Source organism: Lathyrus oleraceus, chromosome 3, assembly GCF_024323335.1.
Source record: "Lathyrus oleraceus cultivar Zhongwan6 chromosome 3, CAAS_Psat_ZW6_1.0, whole genome shotgun sequence".
Lineage (NCBI taxonomy): Eukaryota > Viridiplantae > Streptophyta > Magnoliopsida > Fabales > Fabaceae > Lathyrus > Lathyrus oleraceus.
In genome coordinates, this window is record NC_066581.1 from 87,198,020 (window position 1) to 87,215,782 (window position 17,763).

At 37.5% G+C, this 17,763-nt stretch overlaps 1 long non-coding RNA gene across 5 annotated transcripts; it reads right to left on the bottom strand.

Moving 5' to 3' along the window:
* Positions 1–3,031: 3,031 nt before the first annotated feature.
* LOC127125501 (uncharacterized) lies at positions 3,032–15,963 on the bottom strand. Of its 5 annotated transcripts, none has more exons than XR_007804672.1 (4): positions 15,743–15,962; positions 3,613–3,712; positions 3,216–3,509; positions 3,032–3,113 (listed from the first exon to the last, which is right to left on the bottom strand). It is a non-coding gene; the product is annotated as an uncharacterized LOC127125501 (long non-coding RNA). The 5 variants fall into 5 exon arrangements; XR_007804670.1 differs by lacking the exon at positions 3,613–3,712 and adding an exon at positions 15,454–15,553; XR_007804669.1 differs by lacking the exon at positions 15,743–15,962 and adding an exon at positions 3,902–4,116.
* Between the last annotated feature and the right edge of the window lie 1,800 nt (positions 15,964–17,763).

Below are 17,763 nucleotides of genomic sequence, written 5' to 3' on the forward strand. Positions count from 1 at the left end.
ATAGTTTTGGACTTTGCCTTGAGGTCCAAGTTAACCTAAATCTATAAATAGAGAGAGTAACCCTTATTTTTGTAAAGATGTGAATAGAGTATATTCATAACACTTGTAATTCACAGTATTTTACAGTAGCAAAGTGAATAAGAAGTTTTCCACAGTTTGTGGACAGAGAGAAACTCTACAGAATTTTATTACTCTTCTCCTTTATCGTTCTTTACTTTCTTTCTCCATTGTTCTTCTCTTTTCATTGCTATTGTGTGGGTAATAACAATCTTGTTCATCAAGATTGATTGAAATTCTCCATATGTTTTGGGGGATTTCCAACATCTGGTATCAAGAGCTCCAGTTGAAACGATTTGTGGGAAGAAAATCACCATGGCAACGAATCATCCAAACGGGCATTTTCCAGCAAATCTTCTGATTCTCAAGAACAACAATTATGAGAATTGGTGCAAGCAAATAAAGGTTGTGTTTTGTTATCAAGATCTTTGGGATCTTGTGAAGGAATGAGTAGCAACGCTTGTAGAAGTCGCGACGGATCAAGAAAAGGTTGCACATAAAGAATTGAAGAAGAAAGATTATAAAGCTCTCTTTATAATCCATCAATGTGTTGATGGAGATAACTTTGAAAAGGTTAGTGATGTAGAGTCAGCGAAAGAAGCATGGGAAGATTTCTGGAGAAATCGTTTGGAGGCGCGGAGAAGGTGAAAGAGGTGAGGTTACAAACTCACAAAAGAACGTATGAATTGCTTCAGATGGAAGACAATGAAAGCATAATTGATTTCTTCACCAAGGTTATTGTCATACCCCGATTTTGACCCTGAAATTTTTCCATTTTTTCTTTTATTTTTGCATTTTTTTTTTGCATACATTCATCAGTATAAAATGGATTTTAATCACTTGACTTTTGTAATTTTTCAATATTTGATTTTAATTTCAAATCAAGTTTAAAGCCAAATTTTCAATTTAATTTTAATTGTTATTTTTACTAATGATTCAAAACTCTAATTAATATTAATTTTCAAATAAATGTTAGAGTTGATATCAAAGTAATTTTAATAAATTATGAATTAATTTGATTTTTTAATTTGTTTTTTTTACTGATTTGTTATTACTATTTAAATTGATATTTAAATTAGTCTTGGACAATTTCTAAAAATCCATTTTGTAACCAAACATGACCCGGTTTCCATCCATAATGCATCCCAAATCAAAATAATACATACACATATTTCATAACATTTAGTTTTCAAACATTTCCAAACTCATTTTCATATATACATTGCATATTCATTAACATTTCCAAACTCATTTCTAAAATACATATCCATTTTATAATCAAACCCGATTCCTCATCCTTCAAAATCCTCATTCAATGAAACAACAACACAGATTCACCTTCTTCATCTTCTTCCTAGCAGCTTCAATCCCATCCACATTTGAATCCAAGTGCACCAAAGGTTGTTCATTAGCCTTAGCCAACTTCTACCTAGCAAGTGGCACCAACCTCACCTATGTTGCCGGTGTCATGAAATCCCCAATTCTCACCAAAACCAGAAGATATGGTTGACTACAACAGAGACACCGTCCCTAACAAAGACATAACTCTTGGCGGCGAAAGAGTCAACATTCCGTTCCCGTGTGATTGCGTCAACGGCGACTTTCTTGCTCATAATTTTAGTTACGATGTTCAAAACGATGACACGTATGCTTCCGTTGTTGGATCCAACTATGCTAATTTAACCAATGTTCAATGGTTGAGAAACTTCAATACTTACCCACCGAATAGTATTCATGATACTGGAACGTTGAATGTTATGATTAATTGTTCTTGTGGAGACTATTGGCGACAGTAAATGAAGTAAAAAGGAGTTAGAATCTATGGTTGGATGTGCATTACTTGTTCACCATCAAAGACTGACCAGAAGCTTGTATGGTGGATACAACTTTATATTACTTTTGTGAAGGTGCATATCCAGTGAATCAATTAATTCCAGTAAGAACAATGAATAGATTTTCAGCTGGGCTTTTAGATCACTTATTTTCAGTTCAAATACATGATGTTATTGCTCTACTGCAAAAGTACAATAAAACCCAAGTGCAAATATTACAAATGGTTACCTACTGAGCCTAGGCTGCGACTTCTACAAAATTCAGATAAAAGCCAGTGCCGGTAAAGATAAATAGTCATACACCAAGGAAGTAAATCCCAGCAGCATAAATAACTTGAGAAACAAGGAGTTGTATGTCAACCTAAAGCCTCTACTATACGAATTATTCAGGATAAGTATCTGCAAAAGGTTCACTTCTCTAAGCATGGCATTCCACTTCCTGAATTTATGCAGATAGATGATCTTGAGGGTGCCGTCCTTGTCTTCTTACCGGGAGTGTTTGAGATAAACCACTTACATGATAAGTTAGCAGCATCGTACCGGTTTGGTGGGCCATCTTCTGATTGGCTTACTCCTTTGCATTCATCAGTTGCGTCAACTGAACAGAAGAAGGTTTTTTTTTACGCCCTACAAGAAATATACGCAAGGTTGTTATAGCAACAAATATAGCAGAGACCAGCATAACAATAGTTGATGTGATATATGTGATTGGCTGTGGAAAACATAAGGAGAATCGTTATAATCCGCAGAAGAAATTGTCTAGCATGGTTGAAGATTGGATTTCTCAAGCAAATGCAAGGCAGCGTCAGGGTAGAGCTGGACGTGTGAGACCTGGAATATGCTTTCGCTGGTACACTCGTTATAGATTTGAAAAACTCATGCGTCCTTATCAGGTCCCAGAGATGCTTCGAATGCCATTCCTGTAAAATTATTAGAACACCAGAGGCAAGTTAATGGCAGAGTCGAGGTTTCACAATTTTCGGGAATCTGAAAAATGACATGATTGGCAAACAAATGGGTGGTGACCAGAAAATTCAACGGTATCAACATCTTTATGATAATCTCCAGAAGTACAGAACTGCCAGATACAACCCGATCCATAACCGATCACATTTGCCATAACCTGTATTTGTTGTAGTTCCATGGCTCCACAAACATAAACATGAGCCGAATGCAGAATCGTTGCATAGGCTTCTCTTGGAGCATTCCCATTGTGAGCCAACTCTGCATTTCAATTCATTCTGTTTCAGTTTTATGACAAACATGATAATGGAGCAGTACATGTGAATACAATATTGTTCAAGATGGAAAGTGAGTATTGTATACCTCTGCCTCTCATAGGAAGTGCAAGCTCACATGATCCAACTGGAAGCCGAACCTTTTCTCTCGAGTTTGGTCTGTATAACCATACGTTTCCTTCACGTCCCACTAGTTCTTTGCAGGCAAACAGATGTGGTATCGAAAAAACAGTCGGTAATGAGAAGCACATAAGTAGGGTATTTGCCTTCGAAAGAGATTAGCAAGGCCATGCCGCTGCAAGCTACAGGTGCAAACGAGCCGCCCAAAGCCGAGTACACCAACAAGGTTGTGAGAAAAGCGAAACTGATGATCAATTCTTCACTGCAGTAAAAAGAATAAAGATTAACAGCCAAACAGTTAAAATTTGAAAAATCCCAAAATGGCATAGAGACAAAACAGAGAGAAAAGCGTGAGTTCAGCATACCTTTTCCAAAAACCGAACATCCAAATAGGCCGATCCAAGCTGAGTACCCTAAAGGATTTTGGCAGTTTGCCCCTTTTATCTGAGGAATCAGTTCAAAACCCTAAGCAGGGTGAATATAAAGGGACCTAATCGGAAAGATGGAGGGGGATTTTAAAAAAACGAAAACCCTAGATAAAGGAGCGGCGACCACAACGAAAACCCTAGTTCTAAACACCACAAAGAAAAACCTAATTTCAATCGACGACTGCAAACCCTGAAACCTAGCGAAGAGAGGTAGTTGCAAGCTCACCACCATTACAGGAACCGTCGCCGAAGGTGAGTTTTATTTGTTTGAAACTCTTTAAAGCCATTGTTTCTTGTTGCATGTAGAGAGAGTTGGAGAGACGACGGCTGAGAGATGATGAGAGATTGGGAAAAAGAGAGACACGAGGTCGAGAGATCGATTGAGTGAAGTTGAGGGCGAGTGAGAAAGAGAGATGTACAATTGGGAGAGGGAGGAACGAGATTGGGAGATAACGAGAGTTGGAGAGATTCTTCGTGAGGAAGATGAATGTGTTTCTGAGTTGTGCTACTTTCTCTCTCTCATTTCCTATTCTTTTATTTATTTATTTTGAAAAAACCAAGCATTTAAAATTTAATGTTATTTAGTCTTCCATTGAACCTCTTTACTAATTAGAGTCTGTTAGTATACTGTGTTATGTATCCCCACCTCATTTATCTCTCTGTATTAATGTTTTTTCGTTCCCCATATGTGACCGCTGGGCTTTCTCTAATCCCAAGTCCTCTTTTTTTTAGTTTGTTTATTTATTTTTTATTTTTTTAGTTCTTATTTATGAGTTCGGATTGCCGTTAATTTAACAGTTGATAGCTAGTGGTCCGGTGGAAGGAAGGTAATTTCATATTCCCCATAGTATTGGGTTCGATACCTACAGGGGGCATTTTTTTTTTTTTATTTATTTTCTTTTTTTATTTCTTTTTAATACTATTAAAAATAGTTTTGGACTGGACTTTTCATTTATTCATCCCCCACATCCTTATGAACTTGATTTTTATTTTATCTTTAGTAGTTAGTTAATTAATTATTTAATTGATTGGTTGATTAAAATTTTAATTTTAATTATTATTATTATTAAGATATTTGTCTTTTTTATTCGATTTTAATTTCTTTAGTCGCTTGGTTAGATAATCTCTTTATCATATATGCAAATAATCGTATCACTAACATCATTAATCAATTTCGATTTTTTTAAACCATTCTCAATCCAAATCAATTCAAATAATTTTTTTAACTATAAATGGAAGAAAAAGATTACCTGGATGGAATGTCCAGTCGTAATCCCGAATATTAGGTTCAAGCTGTAAGAGCTTGCACACCATAAATATTCGTCTTCTCTTTAACACTCTAACATTCAAAATCATTTTTTAAATAAAATGTGAAGAAAAAGATTACCTGGATGGAATGTCCAGTCGTAATCCCGAATATTAGGCACAAGCTGTAAGAGCTTGCAAGCCATAAATATTCGTCTTCTCTTTAATACTCCAATATTCAAAATCATTTTTTAAATAAAACGTGAAGAAAAAGATTATCCTGGAGGGAATATCCAGTCATAATCCCGAATATTAGGCTCAAGCTGTAAGAGCTTGCAAGCCATAAATATTCGTCTTCTCTTAACATTCCAAATATTCAAATCATTTTCTTAATAAAATGTGAAGAAAAAGGTTACCTGGATGGAATGTCCAGTCGTAATCCCGAATATTAGGCTCAAGCTGTAAGAGCTTGCAAGCCATAAATATTCGTCTTCACTTCCACACTCTAATATTAAAAAACCATCTTCTTAATAAAGTTGGAAGAAAAAGATTACCTGGAGGGAATATCCAGTCGTAATCCCGAATATTAGGCTCAAGCTGTAAGAGTTTGCAAGCCATAAATATTCGTCTTCCCTCCAAAACATTCATAAATATTCGAATCATTTTCTTAGCAATATGGGAAAGAAACAGACTGCCTGGGTGGAATGTCCAGACGTAGTCCCGAGTACTAGACCCAAGCTGTAAGAGCTTGTAGGTCACAAGTACTCGTCTTTCAAATTCCAAAATACTTAATTCCTATCTTAACCTTTTTCAATAAATATGGAAATGGAACATGATGTATACCATGCACTCCTGAGGCTAGGATTCGAGATGTATATCTCGCTCATCCAAGTTCTCGCCATCACTCAAAATACATCCAACCAATCAAACTTTTTCTCGCCGCCGTGCGACTAATCAAAGAACCTTTTTCATAAATGAAAGATATATTGTCTTAAGTGATACAAAACAATGTTTCGGCCACGATTGTTGAGTAGAGTTAAATGACGCTTTTCCGAATGTAGATTTATAAATCCGTTCGATGTGTGGTATGCGTCCACTCCTCATCTGTTTTGGGTAAAACAATGTTTATGTCGATTAATACAGTATAGCTTTCGCTAAAATCGACCAACAAACAAACATTTTTCTACCCAGAACTACGTAAGCCTTGATTTCTCTTTTGAGATACGTAGGAGCAGGATTTTTAAATCTTGTCAGGCCCACTAATAAAAAACTTAGGTTTAGTCCTTCGTCAAAATCCAAAAACATTTCTTCTCTCTTCTATTCTTTCTTTCCCACCTAATAACTGAAAAGCCTAACATTTCAAACTAACATTAACGCACACAACTGACCTAATGGTTCCCGTTGAGTACAACGGACGTGAGGGGTGCTAATACCTTCCCCTTGCGTAATCGACTCCCGAACCCTGATATTGGTTGCGATGACCATATCTTATCCTTTCTTTTGTCCTGGGTTTTATCGATATTTCCCCTTTCCTTTTTAGGAATAAATAAAGTTCGGTGGCGACTCTGTTTAGTCCATCATTGCGAGCGTGCGATTGCGCTTCGCTTTGAAGTCGTATCCCCATTTTTTCGAGGTGCGACAGATGGCGACTCTGCTGGGGATATGATAGTTTCCCTAAGAGAGTCAAGCCTAGTTAGGTCGTCTGTGTGCCTTTGTTTGTTTACCTATGTGGCTTTTCTTTATTGTTTTTACTATCTCTATTGTCATATTGATATGAATCAGTTGTATTGGTTCGATTATGGTTTGGTACTTGGATACTCTGATTGCAAACCATGTGGGAAAGACTTTTCACCCAAGTCTTGAGTAAAAACATAAGATAGGACGAGGTTGAGTAGTGCGGGTCCGCGAGATGTATTTCTCGTTGGGTCGGTACGAGAACCTCACTTAGAGTAGATTCTTGAGAGGATGTTGTCGCTCGGCAAGTAAGTTGCCGTAAGCTTCGACATTTTCTTTAGGATCCATGACTCTGAGAACCATTTGTAGAACCTTAGTTCTTTGCCCAACTAGGAAAGATGGTTGCGTAGTGTGGGTCTGCGAGATGTATTTCTCGTTGGATCGATGCGAGAACCTCACTTAGAGTAGATTCTTTAGATGGAGTTGATGCCCGACAAGTAAGTTGCCGCAGGTAGCAAACAGTCTAATGGATCCATGACTCTAGGAACTTTTTCAAAAACCTTAGACCATGCCTGGTGAGAACCTATTCTTGGAAAGCAATCAGATTCGTCAATACCTCAGACTTTTTAACCCGCGTATGAAAAAAACAAATGTGCATGGCTTGCATTGCATTCATTCGCATTCCATTGCATTTGCATCGCATCATAATGCATGCCATTTTCCAGACAAAATACCAAAAAAACTCATCCATCTTTTGTCCGTGAAGCAAAGTGATTCTCAACACGCGAAGAGCAAAGAACCATGTCTCAAGATATGATGAACGAGCTAAGGAAGAGTCAAGAAGTATTGAAGGAGGAACTTAATCTTTTGAAAAGCCAAATGAGATGGGTCTTAGAAACCCTGCAAGTCTTGTTGAGAAAAGAGGGTCACCCAATATACACTGCTGCAACAAAGAGAGCTACTACGCCACATCCATCTGGTGTTACCCCAGGTCAAGGGAAATTCTATGTGGCAACCCCTCATTTACCAGTATATGGACCTCCCTCAAGACGTCATCAGCAACATCCTCTGGCTATTCCTCCTCAAAGTCACCAAAGCCAGGTTCAGAATAAAAATCAGAATCAGAGCAAGAGGAACAAGGATCACAATGACTCGATTCCGGTGCCATATAGCAAGCTTTACCCGCTACTGATCCAGAATACTTTGGTAACCCCTCGAGCTCTCACGCCTGTGTCACCAGACCTACCATGGTACAATCCAAATGCAACATGTGAATTCCATAAAGGGGCATTGGGACATGACCTAGATTCTTGTTGTGCGCTAAAATATTTGGTACGAGAACTGATTAACAAGAAGAGCTTAGTCTTTGAAGAAGATCACCCGAAGATCAAGTGTGAATACCATACTGGAACAATGGGGCACTCCATCGAGGAATGCGTGAGTTTTAAGCTCAAGCTGCAAGGATTGATTGACATAAGGTCACCAACACTCAAGGAGGAAGGCTCAAGTACCTATACCTTGATTTCTGGGCCAGATAATGAGAAAGGAAAAAACCCTTGAAACCCCTCAAGGTTTTGTACCACAAGGAAGATGTCAGGGATGTGGCTAGTGAGCTATCATTGTTTCCTGGTAAGAGCATTGAGATACCGCCTTGGATTTCCAATGTCACGACCTATACCAATGAGAGAAAAGGAGAAGTGAGTAGTGGATCCAAGAGGGCTGCGTTCGACGATGAGATTGAAATAAAAGAATTTGAAGATCATCATGCCAATGTCAAAAAGGTGGTTGATCCCAATCTTCAAGTTTGAAGAAATCAATTCCCTAAAGCTGGCAATCATTTGGTTGTTTCAACACTTCTTTTGTAGTTTCTTTGCATGTTGGTTGTTATTTGCTTTTAAACATTGTTGTTTTATTTGAATTGGTAAGATTAACGAAATGTTTATGCATCTTTTGAATTGATCCATTCGTATTCACTCGTTTTTCATTTATGTTAAAAAACAAAAGCAAAATACTCCTCTCATTCACTTTTGTTTATCAAATTGTTGTGTTAACAAAGATTGGAGGGAGGATGATGAAAACGAAACACCTGAATTTGTTGTGGTATGCTTTTGAGTAAAACCTTGTCGATGATGTAAGGCATTGTTTCAAATCCCCAAACACTGAAGAGATAAGGAGTTAATCCCTAGTCAACCACTTTGAGCCTAGAAGTTGGTGTTTATTTCGGATCTAAAACCCTTAATCTTAACCTGGGGCAGGGTAGTTATGTTCAGATAGTTTAATCGTACATTCGATCTTTCAAAAAGAATCGTCCATATGTACACCCTCTAATTAGGTTCAACCACATGTTATCCTTCGCGCACATGTTGAAATGTCGAAGAAGTTAAGAAAAGCTAAAATTAGTGTTGGTTGATCCTTATCCACCAATAATGTGGCAGTCAACACCTTTAAAAAAAAATAGAAAAAGCCCGCTAAGTCAAATACCACAAAATGACTTAGGCAAAATTTAGGGCATCCCGATGGGCCGAAAGCTTCAAAGGAGCAGTCCAGGCAAAATTAGGGATAAAGAAAATCAATCAAAAGAGGTCATTAAATCCTCAACAAAAACAAAATAATGTGACTGCCATTTCAAGAAAATCTCACCTTGATTCCTCATTTTCACTTTCACACCTTCGAAGTCGAATGCGTGTATTGAATTAACTGAACATAGGAACTGGAGATCATCAAGAAGAAGGGGTGGGTAAAAATAAACTTTGAGCCTTATATCCTTTTGTTTCAAAAAAACCGTGAACCAGACCACGTTACAACCCTTAAAAGACCTAATTGAGGCAGGGTTTATTTTGAAAGCATACTATAACAAGGTTGTGTTAACTTGACTCCAAACGATTTTTGTTAATCATTTGATAGCACCAACTTGCATACTGTGAATGACTTGATCACCATTGTGTTCTTATCAATGACTCGTTCACTGTATTTCACCCATTTATATCAATAAACTTTGATTTCAAATTTTTGCATAAACATTGCATTAAAATTACCATTTTTTTTGAATGCACAATCTTATTTGCAAGTCAACACTTAGCGTCAAAGAAATTCCAACAATATACAGTTGAAGAACTTGATGGAGTGAAAGAAGTCTAGTCAAGGGCAAATCACTTTGAGCATCAGTTAATTCGAGCTAATCACTCCATGGTTCAGTTAGCCAAGAGTATTTTGCTTTAAGACTTAGGCTGGGGGCAAGCCACCTCAGAGCTCAATGAGTCCAGCTATCCAAAGGACAATCAATCAAGAGTCTACCATTCCAGCATTTGGTTAGTCAAGTTCGGACCGCTGCAAGTTACAAACGCTTGGGGCATGCCATCTCGAGGTAGTCTCATGGCAGGTTGTTTCCAAACCCACTCTCAAGGTTAACATTGCCAAAGTCTCAACAAACTGGGGCAAGATGAGCCACAGAGGGGCAGAACCTCTTTCTTCGTGCTTTCAAACTGCTCAAACAAATTCTGCCATACGTCAACAACTATCGAGTTTAAGACGAGTGCCTGAAAATTATGCTAGCACGATTCATTGATCCTCCAAAAGGATCCATTGGCTAAGTTGTGGCTATCAAGCTGGATAGAATTCTCCTTTGACAACATCTATCACAAATATTTGGTTAAGTTCTCGGTGTTGAGGAATCATGAGCTTCCATAAAAAGCCTTTACAAACTCCCAGTCTGCCCAGTGTCAGCATTCTCATAATCATGATCATTCATATATCATGCATAAAAGGAAATTCAAATCATGCATAGCCGAAATGTACTTCGTGCTCATTTTGCATTGACTCAGGTCTTGTTGTTGATCCTATATCCTTTGACCTTTGATTCCAGTCTGTATTTGGTGCCCTTAAACCATCATCCGGTTTTTGCAGTCATTTTCAAATCCAACCCAGTTGGCACCTATTAGAAAATTTTCCATTAAGGTTCATTTTCTTTTTGGATTATCCGATGAATTTCCGGATTACTCCTTGGTTTATTGATGAATTTCCATAACTGGTCTGATGTATTTCCAGATGTTTCACCATCTATCTGAGGTGTTCTCTGATGTGTCTATATTCTGATGTATTTCCAGAATTTCCTTGATGTATTACCGGATGTGTCTGTATTCTGTTGTATTTCCGGAATATCACTTGTAATTCCGATGCATTTCCAGAATTTGTTTCTTTTACTCTCTGATGAATTCTCAGACATGTCACTTTTATTCTGACGAAGTTCCAGAACCCCTATGTCATTCCCTGGAATTGTTTCAAGGCTCATTGGTGTCTCCTAAAAATCAGTTGTTGTTAGGCATTATTCCAAGCTCAGTTGTTACTGGAACTCATTTCAAAGTCCAATTGTTGTTATTCCGGAGTCAGGTCATCCTTGAACCTACTCTGAAGATTCTTTGTTCAATCCTATTCAGGTCTTATATGAACCTGTCATTGAACCTTTTTATTCCGGGGTCAGGTTACACTTGAACCTGCTCTGAAGATTCTTTGTTCAATCCTATTCAGGTCTTGTACGAACCTGTCATTGAACCTTTTTATTCCGGGGTCAGGTTACACTTGAACCTGCTCTGAAGATCCTTTGTTCAATCCTATTCAGGTCTTGTACGAACCTGTCATTGAACCTTTTTATTCCGGGGTCAGGTTACACTTGAACCTGCTCTGAAGATCCTTTGTTCAATCCTATTCAGGTCTTGTACGAACCTGTCATTGAACCTTTTTATTCCGGGGTCAGGTTACACTTGAACTTGCTCTGAAGATCCTTTGTTCAATCCTATTCAGGTCTTGTACGAACCTGTCATTGAACCTTTTTATTCCGGGGTCAGGTTACACTTGAATCTGCTCTGAAGATCCTTTGTTCAATCCTATTCAGGTCTTGTACGAACCTGTCATTGAACCTTTTTATTCCGGGGTCAGGTTACACTTGAACCTGCTCTGAAGATCCTTTGTTCAATCCTATTCAGGTCTTGTACGAACCTGTCATTGAACCTTTTTATTCCGGGGTCAGGTTACACTTGAACTTGCTCTGAAGATCCTTTGTTCAATCCTATTCAGGTCTTGTACGAACCTGTCATTGAACCTTTTTATTCCGGGGTCCGGTCATGCTTGAACCTACTCTGAAGATTCTTTGTTCAATCCTATTCAGGTCTTATATGAACCTGTCATTGAACCTTTTTATTCCGGGGTCCGGTCATGCTTGAACCTGCTCTGAAGATTCTTTGTTCAATCCTATTCAGGTCTTATACGAACCTGTCATTGAACCTTTTTATTCCGGGGTCCGGTCATGCTTGAACCTACTTTGAAGATTCTTTGTTCAATCCTATTCAGGTCTTATATGAACCTGTCATTGAACCTTTTTATTCCGGGGTCCGGTCATGCTTGAACCTGCTCTGAAGATTCTTTGTTCAATCCTATTCAGGTCATGTACGAACCTGTCATTGAACCCTTTTATTCCGGTGTCAGGTCATACTTGAACCTGCTCTGAAGATCTTTTCTCTGTTTGTTCAATCCTATTCAGGTCATGTATGAACCTGTTATTGAACCTCCTTATTCCGGTGTCAGGTCATACATGAACCTGTTCTGAAGAGTTTTCTCCTTGATTATTCCCCAGCGTTGTCAGGTCTTATATGAGCCTGTCATAGCATCTTTTTCTTTATTCGGTTGTATCCCAAGTGTCGTTTATCAAATCTCACTTTGAATACTCCCCAGTGTGTGTCAGATTCTCCAGCAGGATTGGTTTCCCCAGCAAGTTGTTTCTTACCATTTGTCTGTCTCCATGTGGATCATCAGCTTTCCCCACAGATTGGTCTGTCTAGCAGCGCTTCCCGTCAAGGGTCCATCCTATCCCTAGTAGAAGAAAATTAAAAAAAAGAGTCATGCACCCATGCATATCATATCATATCACATCATGTCATGGGGATTCAGGATCAAAATCCGGGTCTTCTTAGTATTTAATCATCTCCCACTATGATCATATGAAGAGTGTCCTGCTTCATATTCTCTAGTAGAAGATACTTAAATAGGGGCAACTGTCATACCCCGATTTTGACCCTGAAATTTTTCCATTTTTTCTTTTATTTTTGCATTTTTTTTGCATACATTCATCAGTATAAAATGGATTTTAATCACTTGACTTTTGTAATTTTTCAATATTTGATTTTAATTTCAAATCAAGTTTAAAGCCAAATTTTCAATTTAATTTTAATTGTTATTTTTACTAATGATTCAAAACTCTAATTAATATTAATTTTCAAATAAATGTTAGAGTTGATATCAAAGTAATTTTAATAAATTATGAATTAATTTGATTTTTTAATTTGTTTTTTTTACTGATTTGTTATTACTATTTAAATTGATATTTAAATTAGTCTTGGACAATTTCTAAAAATCCATTTTGTAACCAAACATGACCCGGTTTCCATCCATAATGCATCCCAAATCAAAATAATACATACACATATTTCATAACATTTAGTTTTCAAACATTTCCAAACTCATTTTCATATATACATTGCATATTCATTAACATTTCCAAACTCATTTCTAAAATACATATCCATTTTATAATCAAACCCGATTCCTCATCCTTCAAAATCCTCATTCAATGAAACAACAACACAGATTCACCTTCTTCATCTTCTTCCTAGCAGCTTCAATCCCATCCACATTTGAATCCAAGTGCACCAAAGGTTGTTCATTAGCCTTAGCCAACTTCTACCTAGCAAGTGGCACCAACCTCACCTATGTTGCCGGTGTCATGAAATCCCCAATTCTCACCAAAACCAGAAGATATGGTTGACTACAACAGAGACACCGTCCCTAACAAAGACATAACTCTTGGCGGCGAAAGAGTCAACATTCCGTTCCCGTGTGATTGCGTCAACGGCGACTTTCTTGCTCATAATTTTAGTTACGATGTTCAAAACGATGACACGTATGCTTCCGTTGTTGGATCCAACTATGCTAATTTAACCAATGTTCAATGGTTGAGAAACTTCAATACTTACCCACCGAATAGTATTCATGATACTGGAACGTTGAATGTTATGATTAATTGTTCTTGTGGAGACTATTGGCGACAGTAAATGAAGTAAAAAGGAGTTAGAATCTATGGTTGGATGTGCATTACTTGTTCACCATCAAAGACTGACCAGAAGCTTGTATGGTGGATACAACTTTATATTACTTTTGTGAAGGTGCATATCCAGTGAATCAATTAATTCCAGTAAGAACAATGAATAGATTTTCAGCTGGGCTTTTAGATCACTTATTTTCAGTTCAAATACATGATGTTATTGCTCTACTGCAAAAGTACAATAAAACCCAAGTGCAAATATTACAAATGGTTACCTACTGAGCCTAGGCTGCGACTTCTACAAAATTCAGATAAAAGCCAGTGCCGGTAAAGATAAATAGTCATACACCAAGGAAGTAAATCCCAGCAGCATAAATAACTTGAGAAACAAGGAGTTGTATGTCAACCTAAAGCCTCTACTATACGAATTATTCAGGATAAGTATCTGCAAAAGGTTCACTTCTCTAAGCATGGCATTCCACTTCCTGAATTTATGCAGATAGATGATCTTGAGGGTGCCGTCCTTGTCTTCTTACCGGGAGTGTTTGAGATAAACCACTTACATGATAAGTTAGCAGCATCGTACCGGTTTGGTGGGCCATCTTCTGATTGGCTTACTCCTTTGCATTCATCAGTTGCGTCAACTGAACAGAAGAAGGTTTTTTTTTACGCCCTACAAGAAATATACGCAAGGTTGTTATAGCAACAAATATAGCAGAGACCAGCATAACAATAGTTGATGTGATATATGTGATTGGCTGTGGAAAACATAAGGAGAATCGTTATAATCCGCAGAAGAAATTGTCTAGCATGGTTGAAGATTGGATTTCTCAAGCAAATGCAAGGCAGCGTCAGGGTAGAGCTGGACGTGTGAGACCTGGAATATGCTTTCGCTGGTACACTCGTTATAGATTTGAAAAACTCATGCGTCCTTATCAGGTCCCAGAGATGCTTCGAATGCCATTCCTGTAAAATTATTAGAACACCAGAGGCAAGTTAATGGCAGAGTCGAGGTTTCACAATTTTCGGGAATCTGAAAAATGACATGATTGGCAAACAAATGGGTGGTGACCAGAAAATTCAACGGTATCAACATCTTTATGATAATCTCCAGAAGTACAGAACTGCCAGATACAACCCGATCCATAACCGATCACATTTGCCATAACCTGTATTTGTTGTAGTTCCATGGCTCCACAAACATAAACATGAGCCGAATGCAGAATCGTTGCATAGGCTTCTCTTGGAGCATTCCCATTGTGAGCCAACTCTGCATTTCAATTCATTCTGTTTCAGTTTTATGACAAACATGATAATGGAGCAGTACATGTGAATACAATATTGTTCAAGATGGAAAGTGAGTATTGTATACCTCTGCCTCTCATAGGAAGTGCAAGCTCACATGATCCAACTGGAAGCCGAACCTTTTCTCTCGAGTTTGGTCTGTATAACCATACGTTTCCTTCACGTCCCACTAGTTCTTTGCAGGCAAACAGATGTGGTATCGAAAAAACAGTCGGTAATGAGAAGCACATAAGTAGGGTATTTGCCTTCGAAAGAGATTAGCAAGGCCATGCCGCTGCAAGCTACAGGTGCAAACGAGCCGCCCAAAGCCGAGTACACCAACAAGGTTGTGAGAAAAGCGAAACTGATGATCAATTCTTCACTGCAGTAAAAAGAATAAAGATTAACAGCCAAACAGTTAAAATTTGAAAAATCCCAAAATGGCATAGAGACAAAACAGAGAGAAAAGCGTGAGTTCAGCATACCTTTTCCAAAAACCGAACATCCAAATAGGCCGATCCAAGCTGAGTACCCTAAAGGATTTTGGCAGTTTGCCCCTTTTATCTGAGGAATCAGTTCAAAACCCTAAGCAGGGTGAATATAAAGGGACCTAATCGGAAAGATGGAGGGGGATTTTAAAAAAACGAAAACCCTAGATAAAGGAGCGGCGACCACAACGAAAACCCTAGTTCTAAACACCACAAAGAAAAACCTAATTTCAATCGACGACTGCAAACCCTGAAACCTAGCGAAGAGAGGTAGTTGCAAGCTCACCACCATTACAGGAACCGTCGCCGAAGGTGAGTTTTATTTGTTTGAAACTCTTTAAAGCCATTGTTTCTTGTTGCATGTAGAGAGAGTTGGAGAGACGACGGCTGAGAGATGATGAGAGATTGGGAAAAAGAGAGACACGAGGTCGAGAGATCGATTGAGTGAAGTTGAGGGCGAGTGAGAAAGAGAGATGTACAATTGGGAGAGGGAGGAACGAGATTGGGAGATAACGAGAGTTGGAGAGATTCTTCGTGAGGAAGATGAATGTGTTTCTGAGTTGTGCTACTTTCTCTCTCTCATTTCCTATTCTTTTATTTATTTATTTTGAAAAAACCAAGCATTTAAAATTTAATGTTATTTAGTCTTCCATTGAACCTCTTTACTAATTAGAGTCTGTTAGTATACTGTGTTATGTATCCCCACCTCATTTATCTCTCTGTATTAATGTTTTTTCGTTCCCCATATGTGACCGCTGGGCTTTCTCTAATCCCAAGTCCTCTTTTTTTTAGTTTGTTTATTTATTTTTTATTTTTTTAGTTCTTATTTATGAGTTCGGATTGCCGTTAATTTAACAGTTGATAGCTAGTGGTCCGGTGGAAGGAAGGTAATTTCATATTCCCCATAGTATTGGGTTCGATACCTACAGGGGGCATTTTTTTTTTTTATTTATTTTCTTTTTTATTTCTTTTTAATACTATTAAAAATAGTTTTGGACTGGACTTTTCATTTATTCATCCCCCACATCCTTATGAACTTGATTTTTATTTTATCTTTAGTAGTTAGTTAATTAATTATTTAATTGATTGGTTGATTAAAATTTTAATTTTAATTATTATTATTATTAAGATATTTGTCTTTTTTATTCGATTTTAATTTCTTTAGTCGCTTGGTTAGATAATCTCTTTATCATATATGCAAATAATCGTATCACTAACATCATTAATCAATTTCGATTTTTTTAAACCATTCTCAATCCAAATCAATTCAAATAATTTTTTTAACTATAAATGGAAGAAAAAGATTACCTGGATGGAATGTCCAGTCGTAATCCCGAATATTAGGTTCAAGCTGTAAGAGCTTGCACACCATAAATATTCGTCTTCTCTTTAACACTCTAACATTCAAAATCATTTTTTAAATAAAATGTGAAGAAAAAGATTACCTGGATGGAATGTCCAGTCGTAATCCCGAATATTAGGCACAAGCTGTAAGAGCTTGCAAGCCATAAATATTCGTCTTCTCTTTAATACTCCAATATTCAAAATCATTTTTTAAATAAAACGTGAAGAAAAAGATTATCCTGGAGGGAATATCCAGTCATAATCCCGAATATTAGGCTCAAGCTGTAAGAGCTTGCAAGCCATAAATATTCGTCTTCTCTTAACATTCCAAATATTCAAATCATTTTCTTAATAAAATGTGAAGAAAAAGGTTACCTGGATGGAATGTCCAGTCGTAATCCCGAATATTAGGCTCAAGCTGTAAGAGCTTGCAAGCCATAAATATTCGTCTTCACTTCCACACTCTAATATTAAAAAACCATCTTCTTAATAAAGTTGGAAGAAAAAGATTACCTGGAGGGAATATCCAGTCGTAATCCCGAATATTAGGCTCAAGCTGTAAGAGTTTGCAAGCCATAAATATTCGTCTTCCCTCCAAAACATTCATAAATATTCGAATCATTTTCTTAGCAATATGGGAAAGAAACAGACTGCCTGGGTGGAATGTCCAGACGTAGTCCCGAGTACTAGACCCAAGCTGTAAGAGCTTGTAGGTCACAAGTACTCGTCTTTCAAATTCCAAAATACTTAATTCCTATCTTAACCTTTTTCAATAAATATGGAAATGGAACATGATGTATACCATGCACTCCTGAGGCTAGGATTCGAGATGTATATCTCGCTCATCCAAGTTCTCGCCATCACTCAAAATACATCCAACCAATCAAACTTTTTCTCGCCGCCGTGCGACTAATCAAAGAACCTTTTTCATAAATGAAAGATATATTGTCTTAAGTGATACAA